This window comes from Herpailurus yagouaroundi, unplaced genomic scaffold, assembly GCF_014898765.1.
Source record: "Herpailurus yagouaroundi ecotype Mexico unplaced genomic scaffold, PumYag 29, whole genome shotgun sequence".
Lineage (NCBI taxonomy): Eukaryota > Metazoa > Chordata > Mammalia > Carnivora > Felidae > Herpailurus > Herpailurus yagouaroundi.
In genome coordinates, this window is record NW_024412377.1 from 42,919,634 (window position 1) to 42,929,225 (window position 9,592).

Consider the following 9,592-nt stretch of genomic DNA (forward strand, 5'->3'; position numbering starts at 1 on the left):
TAATAGTTTCTTTATATAATTGCATGTCAAAATGCAAATGGTTTGGGTATATTGAGTTCATATGATGTATTACTAAAATTAAGTTCACGTGTTTCTTTGTATTTTTTAAAATGTGGCTACTAGAAAATTTTAAATTTGATTTGTGGCTTGCATTATATTTCTAATGGACAGAACTGTTCCAGAACCTAAGAATCATAATATTTAAAAATCTCAGATTCATGAGGGGTGCCTGGGTGGCTCAGTAAGTTAAGCGTCTGACTTTGGCTCAGGTCATGATCTCCCGGTCGGTGGGTTTGAGCCCCATGTCAGGCTCTGTGCTGACAGCTCAGAGCCTGGAGTCTGCTTCAGATTCTGTGTCTCCCTCTCTCCTTGCCTCTCCCCTGCTCACGTTCTGTCTCTGTCTCTGTCTCTCAAAAAAAAAAAAAAAAAAAAATTTTTTTTAAAAATCTCAGACTCATGAAATTGTGGCATTTCAGAACCTTAAAGTGATAGAATTCTAGAACCAGATTTCCAGATCTTTACATCGCTTATTTGAATCTTAGACACTAACTCTCAGAGCCTAGCCTAGAAGAATTGGAGAAGACTCCTGGTCTTTCTCCCACCCAGAGTAGGGACCCTTCTATTCAACCCTGACCAGTGCTGATGAGTTCTGCCCACCCTTTCCCATCACCTGGCAGAAAGCACCCTGGGGCCAAGGCTGCTGGACTCCTCGAATGATTAGTTTCTCCATGTTGGGTGGGATCCACCCCCTGCAGCTTTTTCGACCTTTGAGATTGGTTCCCAGAGCACCTTCCAGGGCCTTCCAGACAAGTCTGCATCCTCCTCCCCATGAAAGGTAAGGACTCTGGGTCCGGTCCCTTCCCTTCCCAGGCTGTTGGCCTACAGGCTGCAGGGACTACTTTGACAACTGTTCCTAAAGATGGGCTTCAAGGACCCCCCAAGCAGGGACCTTCAGGTCCAGATGACCCTCTCTGCTTCCCCATCCCTCAGAACTGTTCCTGGGGTCCCAATAACAGAGGTGGGGGGGGGTCCTTCCAGCCTCTAATTTGTAGATTATCCTGTCTGTCCATCTGGATAACTGCCTGTACCTCATGGTCTCGACTCTGCCCTGTTTTCAGCTCCAGGAAGATGGGGGGGTGGGTGACCATGGGTACTGGGGCGTGGTGTGGCACAGGAATCAGGGGATCCATTTAGAATGCCCCAGATCTGCTTGAAAAGTGAGACTCTGAGAGGAAGAAGGAAGAGGCCTTTTCCCCAACCGAATCAGGAATTCCAAGGCAGGACTAAGTGGCAATGACTCAGAGGGCCCCAGCAATTCAGAGGCGGAAGACCAGAGGTCAGTCAGGGAAGGCTTCCTGCAGGAGGTGGGACTTGAAGGAAGGGGTGGGGAATTGGAATTGTGAAGAGATGGAGGTGAGGGAATCCTGGGCAGAAAGGATGTTTGTGCTCAGGTCCTGAGGGGCCCAGGCCGCCTGGAGTAGAGGGGTCAGTGGCGAGAGGGCTGTGAGGGTGGGGCAGCTGGCTGAGGGCAACCTGTGGGTTAGCCTCTGGGGATGGAGTGTATGCTAGAGAGAGAGGGAACTCCAAAGAGTTCCAAAGGGTCCCTCACTCTTCCATCCCCCAGCCCCGCACCATCTCAGGACAGACCCAGCCCAGGCAGGTCCCTGTGAAGAGGGGCCTCGGAATGATAAAACTTCCGTGCCTGTTGGAGCAGATAGCTCCAGACCATCATACCCGTCACGGAGCCAGCTTCCCACCAGGTCAGCTCTGCCCCGCTCCCCGTGCTGGCGCATCCGCAAGGGCCCAGGAATGATGTTAACACGTGGTCCTGGGGGGTCCTTGCCCGGCTAGTTAGTGCCACTTCCTCAGCTTCTGCTCCGTGTGCAGCGGGGCACTGGGGACGGCTGCCTGGCAGGGCCCTCCCAGGTCGTCCTGGCTGTGCTACATCAGAGGTGATGGGGGCAGGGCTCTGCCCCTCCCTGGGCCTCAGTTTCTCCATTTCTGGAAGGAGGCAGATTAGGACTAGTTCAGGAAATAAACTAAGATGCCAAGGGGGCCCATAGTGCGAATGAAGAAGTGGACTGGGCATGTGTACGAAATGGTGGGGACCAAGGAAAACGGGACAGCAGCCTCCAGACCAGGTGACCTAGACCTAGACCATCCCTCCCAGCTTTATGTGGGGGGTATGTGTGGGGCGGGGGGGGGGGGGACTTCTACTGGGGCCCGGAGTCTCAGTTTCTTTAGCTAAAGAATGGGCATTATAATGCTTAACCCCACCCTCAGGGTGGGAGTGATCAGAATGAACTAGGATAATTGTTGGAAATCTTATAGAGAAATGCCCCCCTCCCAACTTTGATTAGTGTAATCTTGTTTAAAAAATGTTTGTGTGTGTGTGTGAGAGAGAGAGAGAGAGAGAGCATGAGCAGGGGAGGGACAGAGAGAGAGGGAGACTCAGAATCCAAAGCAGGATCCAGGCTCCCAGGTGTCAGCACAGAGCCTGACACGGGGCTTGAACTTCTGAACCGTGAGATCATGACCTAAGCCAAAGTCAGCCGCTTAACCGACTGGAGCCACCCAGGCGCCCCTGATTAGTGTAATCTTTTGATTGAGTGATGTTAAAAGTATTTAGCTCCAGGGGATCAATTGAAGAGGATTGAAGAATGAGGAGGCCAGACAGTGGAGGAATGGATGAGAAATGGCCTGGGGGAAGGGGCAAGGCCAGGCAGAGTACCTCTGACCGGCAGCGGGCAGCTGCAACCAAGAGGTTTGGGAAAGAACAGTCCCTCCAGGCCCTTGGCACCTGCCACCCTGACGGCTGAGCCTTCCACTCCGCTTGCCAGGCTTCAACTCAACCCTGGACCCTGCCCTGCCCTCAGGCGACTTTGAGCTCTTGCAGTAACATCATTTAGAGACCACCTGTGTGTGTGTGTGTGTGTGTGTGTGTGTGTGTGTGTGTGTGCGCGCGTGTGCGCGCGCGCGCGCGCACAGGTTGTAATTGGTGCATCACAATGAACACAGAAAAAAGAAATTAAGTGATTTACATTTGTTTGCAGAACCCTTTACCTCTTCCGCATTGTGAAGATGTTCACCCTCCTTTCCCTCCTTTCCCATTCTAGCTGTTCTATGGGTCCACAGGGTCCACAAGAAGAAAGCAGGCAGGTGGCCCAAAGATCACGTTTAGCCTCAGCTCCGCTCCTTTGCCAGCCATGGGGACCTCCTACAGGTTAGCCACATCTCCACTTTCTCATCTGCAACAGGGGAGTGAAAAATCTCCACTGTGTCTACCTCTCAGGACTGCTATGTGGTGCCCAGCACTCGGTTTCCAGAATGAGAAAATGCTTTCCAAAACAAAGGAGAAGTGCTGCCCTGGAAAGGGATTGTGCTGGGTGAGCCAGCGGCCAGCGGCGGCTCCTGAGAGTGAGGGACAGTCTGGGGAAGGGGCGATATGGATCTTCAGTCTCTGCCCAAAACAGGAAACTGGCCCCAGAGATGGAACTGCTTTGGAAACCAGTTGCAGCATCAGTGAAAGTGGGTGTACAACAGGGAGGGGTAAGAAGGGCCCCCCCCCCTGGCAGTGAGGGAAGGGAGCACAGAACCTAGGTGGGCTTGGACAGTGTGGGGGCTCATGGCCCCTCGGCACCAGGTGGGGTGAAGAGTGACAAGAACACAGTCCTTTAGTTGGATGGACCTGGATTTGAACTCTCCTCAGCTACTCCTGTCTGGGCGACCTTGGGGAAGGTGCTTCGCCTCTCTGAGCTTCACGCTGTCTGGGTTGCTGAGTAACAAACAGAAAGTGGGTGGCACGCACCAGGGCAAGTAATTAATTAATTGCTGTTAATTACTCCTATATCCCATCTCAGACACACAGTCTTTGGTTGGTTCCCAGAACATTCTATATCCATTGTCCATCTGAAGCATGGATAATCTGCCCATTTCACAGATTTTTTCCTTTATTTATTTATTTGAGAGATATCAAGATCTGCCAGGAAGCACTCAATGTATGTGTGTGTGTGCGTGCGTGCAAGTGCGTGCATGTGTGCATGCGTGTGCGTGTGCGTGTGTGTGTGTGCGTGAGAGAGAGAGAGAGAGAGAGAGAGGAAACTGTTACACCATGTGGTCAGTGTTGTAATTACGGTGACTGTATTCTCCAAACCACAAATCAGGTCACGTGGCCTGACAGAGGCTATTTTCTGCCTCCCCTGAAGTCCAAACATGAAATCACATGTAGTTACACATTCATTGAATCACCTTGTATTTTTTTAAAGAAGCAAATGACATGAAATTTGGATTGTCCTGACAAATCCCCCTGTAGTCCAAGAAAACTCACTAGAGCCATGACTGGGGCCCTTAAAGAGCCTTGGCAGAGGCAAGATGACTTCCCGGAGGAGGTGTTGCTTAAGGGGCCTTGAAGACTGAATAGGAGGTCTCCAGACAGAAAAAGAGGAGGTGGCCTGAACGCCCTTAGGACATTTAGAGCCTGAATGCTCTAAAGACAACCTTGCTAGGAACTGGGGATTCTGGCAACTGTGTCTGCTTTCAGTTACTTTTCACTTTCATTGTTCCAAAAACCTGCCGCAAAACAAGATTGTTACAGGCCAGTGTAACCCCTGCCACAAAACAAGATTGTTACAGGCCAGTGTAACCACATGGTTACCCTGCGTTGTATCTTCCGAGGCATGTACTCGTTCTCTCTGCCGTGGACTATGCATTCCTCAGGGGCAGGGGCCATATCTATCTTGCTCGTCTCTGTGTCCCTCCTCTCCTGTCCTCCCCCATAAGGATGGCATGAGGAAGACTATAGGAGAGGTACTAAAAATGTCAAATAAATAAATGAATAAAGTGCCGTTGATGAACTTTTCATAGGTAGACAGTCTCTCTATTTGGTCCTGCGTCTACTGAATTTCAGCTCATCTGTTTGGTTAGTGACTCTGTGCGGGCTGCCTACCCCACGTCTGCCACTGTGCAGGGTGGTGGGGCTCTGAGGGGCGTAAGACCAACAAAGGCCTGCCCACACAGAGCTCGCACTCTAGGGGGAGAGATGGGCAGAGGACAAGTAAATACAAGGGTGATGAAGAGGGGGTGAGACATGTAGACCCGCAAGCCTGGTCTGGATTAGGGGTCAAAGGGAAGCCCCGCAAGAGATGGAATTTAGCCTGAGACTTAAAGTATCCTAATTAATACTTAACATTTAAATAATGTCCACCCTGTGATAGACACCACCCTGAGGGCATTATGTAATTAACTCACTTAAAACTCACAACAGCCCTATAAAGCACAATGCTATTGTTGCCCCCATTTTAGAGGTGAGGGAACTGAGCACAGAAAGGTTGACAAATAGGACCAAGGTCACATAGCTTATAAGTGGAAAGGCCAGCATTCAAACCCAGGCAGTCTGGCTGAGTCCGCACTGTTATCAAGGACTTAGGCAGGTAAAGGGGAAGGTGGGACATTGCTTATTTAGGATAAGAGGTGAGGCTGGACATCAAGGCAGGTAATTTATCCTAAGATCCATGGGAAGCCATTGGTAATTTCAAGGAAGAAACGAGCATGGTGAGGTTGCATCAGAGGGAGCAAAGCAGGAGGGAGGGAGGGAGAGAGAGAGAGCAATTAACAGGCTGTGAACATGGACCACGGTAGGGACAAAAGAGCTGCTTGGACTAGGGTGGCAGTGGTGCAGAAGAAGAAATGGGGTTGTTAGGTTAAAAACAAATCTGGAGGCAGAGCCAATGGGACTTGCTCGTGAAGGGGGTATGGGGACAAGGGGCTGGTGTCAGATTTCTGGACTAGACATGTGAATTGGGGACACAGGAGGAGGAAGAGGAGGAGGAGAAGAAGAAGATCTGGGTGGAAGATGATGAGTCCAGGCTCTGACTTGCGGAGTTGGATAAAGGTGACCTTCAGACAGCCCAGGGATATGTCAAGTGGGCAGAGGAGAGGCCACCTGGGGCGGAGGAGGGGGTCTGGGTCTGGGGGAATTGTCAGCACAAAGAAAGTCCCCAAAGCTCTGGGAGGTATGGGTGGGTCCTGAGGGGATGGAGGAGGAGGGTATCTGGACCGCCTTCCTCAGGACTTCCTGGGGTGTGGTTGGAAACGCAGGTCCTCAGCTTCACCCAGTTCCATGGAGGCAAATCTTCTGGGTGGGTCCTGGGCCTTGCCTCCTGGGAGGCTTTCTGGGTGAGTTGGAGGGCCTTGGGGCCAGCTTGGTGAACAGCAACTCTGAAGACTTGGGAAGCGTCGGAAGAGGTAGCTACCCATGATGGGGAGTTACCCCAGCTCACTGCTGCCCCCCAAATGCTTTGGACCTGCAGCTCCAATGATGAGACGCCAGATCTCCATCAGCTTGGTCAGGAGGATGGCTTTGTGACCTGACTGGCCACCCTTCCCCTCAACCCTCCCACAGCATGGCTCTTATCACCTCTTCCACCTGCTTACAGCCGTCTTCTCCACCAGGTCCTCAAGATAATGTCTGATCCGTGGAGCTTCCCCCAAGAGGTCACCTATCATTTTTGCTCCTAACCCACCTCTCCAGTTTTCTTGCTCATTTCTTCCTTCTTGCTTCCTCCGCCTTCTCCTCCTGCCCCCTGTCTCCTGCCCAGGCAACACTCAGCTTTTCCTGAGCACGGTCTACGTGGCCTTTGCACGGGTTGTTCCTCGTGCTGAATGTGTCCTTCTGCCCGCCCCAATCCTACCCGTTCATCCTGCTCCTGCTCCCAGGCTGCCTCTCCCCAAAGCTCCCTCATTCTATTCCCCTCTTACTATGGGCCATAGCCCTTGCCCTGGTCCTCCCTAGCAGGCAATCCCTCCTGGACACAGGAGGGACATGCAGATTGTCTCTGAACATGCTCGTCCACTTGACTGCAGACCCGTGTGTCTTTCACCCCTGCTTCTCCCTTTACCGGTACAGGAGCTCAGTGCCTGGCACAGTGAAGATGTTCACAGGACCTCAGGTGGGTGGAAATCGTCTTCTAACATTGTTTTTTAATATTTGGGGCACCTGGGTGGCACAGTCAGTTAAGCGTCTGACTTCGGCTCAGGTCACGATCTCACAGTTCATGAGGTCAGGCCCTGTGTCGTGTCCTGTGCTGACAGCTCAGAGCCTGGAGCCTGGTTCGGATTCTGTGTCTCCCTCTCTCCATGCCCCTCCCCCACTCATGCTCTGTCTCTCACTGTCTCCCAAAAAGAAATAAACGTTGAAAAAAAATTTTTTAATGTTTATTTATTTTGGAGGGAGAGAGAGAGAGCATGACGGGACCGGGCAGGGGGGTGGGGGATGGGAGGCCGAGAGAGAGGGAGACACAGAATCCAAAACAGGCTCTAGGCTCCAAGCTGTCAGCACACAGAGCTCGACGCTCCAAGCTGTCAGCACACAGAGCTCGACGCGGGGCTTGAACTCACAACCCATGAGATCGTGAGCTGAGCCAAAGTCAGATGCTGAACCAGGTGCCCTGGAAGTGGCCTTCTAAAGCAGAGATTAGCATGAGTAAGATTCTAGGGGGGGCTTATTTAACCTGCCTAAGACTCAGAGCATATTCAAGGACTTTTAGATCATTGACCACAGGAACATAGATGATACAGGATAATTTGCTGGTAGATGCTGATTTACGAGTGGCAGGGCTGGAGTATGCACTAAGAAGTCACAAGCCCATCTTTGAATGGGGCCTGCAATTTGGGCCTGTGACCACCACGATTAGGCTCCTTCCTGTCTGATGATACTCCGCCCAAAGCTGTCACTTGGGCACAGCTAGGAGTCAGGAACCCAGTCCCATCCCCCAGCACCTTGTGGGGCTTAGGATCTTTCCCTGTGAAACATGCATGGGCTGGCTGAAAACCTCTTCCCCCCAGCACAAAGTTAGTTTTTAGGGGGATTGGGGTGAGTCTATCCTACTCTCACATGTCAGGTTTGGCTTTTCTACCTCTCTTGGCTCTGCTCTGGTTGTTCATATACTTTTTTTTTTTTTAGTTTATTTATTTATTTTGAGAGAGAGAGAGAGAGAGAACAAGCAGGGGAGGGGCAGAGAGAGAGAGAGAGGGAGAGAGAGAGAATCCGAAGCAGGTTCGAGCTCAACAGTGAGCTGGACGTGGGCTTCGATCTCACAACCATGAGATCATGACCTGAGTGGACATCAAGAGTGGATGCTCAACCAACTGAGCCACCCAGGCCCCGCTGCTCGTACGCTTTTTGAGCTTTGTTCCTACAGTTAATCTTGAGCCTCAGAAGGTTCTTAAGAAACTACCAATCTACTGTTTTCCAAATTTGCCCCAGCCCCACCCCAGGTCCACAGAGTCAGGACCGCCAGGGGAGGGGCCTAGTTACATACATCATTAGCAAGCTCCTCAAGGCTCACTAATCGAATTCACCCCTCCCCCTCCGCCGCATCCCTCCTGGTTCTGGATGGTTCATGGACGCCAAAAAGCCCCTACCTAGTCAGTCAGATCTGAGCAGCCTCCATTCAGCTCTCTATGAGCCTCCGAGAAATCATCCCATGTCTCTGGGCCTCACTGTCCCCATCTGTTTCATGAGGAAGGCCACTGTAGTCTGGCCTAACTTGCAGGGTCCTTGAGAGGGTTGAAATGACACTGGGGATGGGAACCCGAGGCTCAGGGGGAGAAGAAATCTGCACAAGGTCATCCACCTTTTCAGCTGCCTGTTACGTGCTAGGCGCTAGGGATTCAGCTGGGAACAACTTGTTGGGGGAGATGACATTCTAGTAAACAATGAGACCAGTAAATGAACCAGATAATCACGATAAAGGAAATAAAGGGGTTTTCAAGAGTCAGGGCAAAGGTGGGGTGGGGTGGGGTGGGGAAGGCCTGCCCAGGAGGGGTCACTCCGGCAGAGAGTCCTGGTTGTCGGGGAGCCGTCCGGGGAGGCCCTGGACAGTTGTCATAAGCCCAGCGGCGGCAGAGCCGGGAGGGCCCCTCGGGCCCGGCCAGGGCGCTCCCAGGGCCCCCGGAGGCGCGGCGGGCGCGGGTCTTTGTCTCCCTAGTTTTCTCTGAAGCCTCTCCGACCCCCAGCGCTGTTCCCTCTTTGACCCCGAATAACTTGTGGGCTTCCCCCGGGCTTTGTTTCCCCGGGGTCACCGCCTCCAGGACGCCCGGCAGCCGCCCGGGGCCCTCGTGGGTCCCGCATCTGACACCCCCTCCGGCCCCCGCCCCCTACCCGCTCGGAGACAGGGGTCAAAGGCAGCCCGCGTCACGTGGTCGCCGAGCAGCACCGAATCGGCCGGGAGAGCCGAGGGAGAATCCGGGTGGAAGCCGAGAAATCCAGCCCTGATAGCAGCTCCCGGTCCCGCCCCGGCCCCCGCCCCGGGGCGCTCGCCGCACGCCCGCCGGCCGCCGGGGCCTCCGGAGCCGATCTCGGGCCGGCACCCACGCTCCATCACGGGATCGAACCCCGCTCCCACGGCCGCGATTCGGGGAGGTAGGCGCCGCGGCCGGCGAGGGGAAGGGGAGACGGGCTGGGGGCCCTGGGCGCGCGGGCTCGCCCCTCTGTGCGCCGCCGGCCTGCGGGGTGCGGGGGCAGCGCGCCCCAACTTCCAGCTCTCGGGGAGACCCCCACCTCCCCGCCGCGGGACCGCGGGGCGGGGGGGGG

At 53.6% G+C, this 9,592-nt stretch overlaps 1 protein-coding gene across 1 annotated transcript in view; it reads left to right on the forward strand.

Annotated features, from left to right (window-relative positions):
- Positions 1-9,277: 9,277 nt before the first annotated feature.
- NDST1 (N-deacetylase and N-sulfotransferase 1) overlaps positions 9,278-9,592 on the forward strand; it is a 62,622-nt gene continuing 62,307 nt past the window's right edge. Inside the window, exon 1 of the mRNA XM_040497790.1 lies at positions 9,278-9,421. The gene's annotated coding sequence lies outside the window, so the exon portion shown is untranslated. The remainder of the gene's footprint in view (positions 9,422-9,592) is intronic.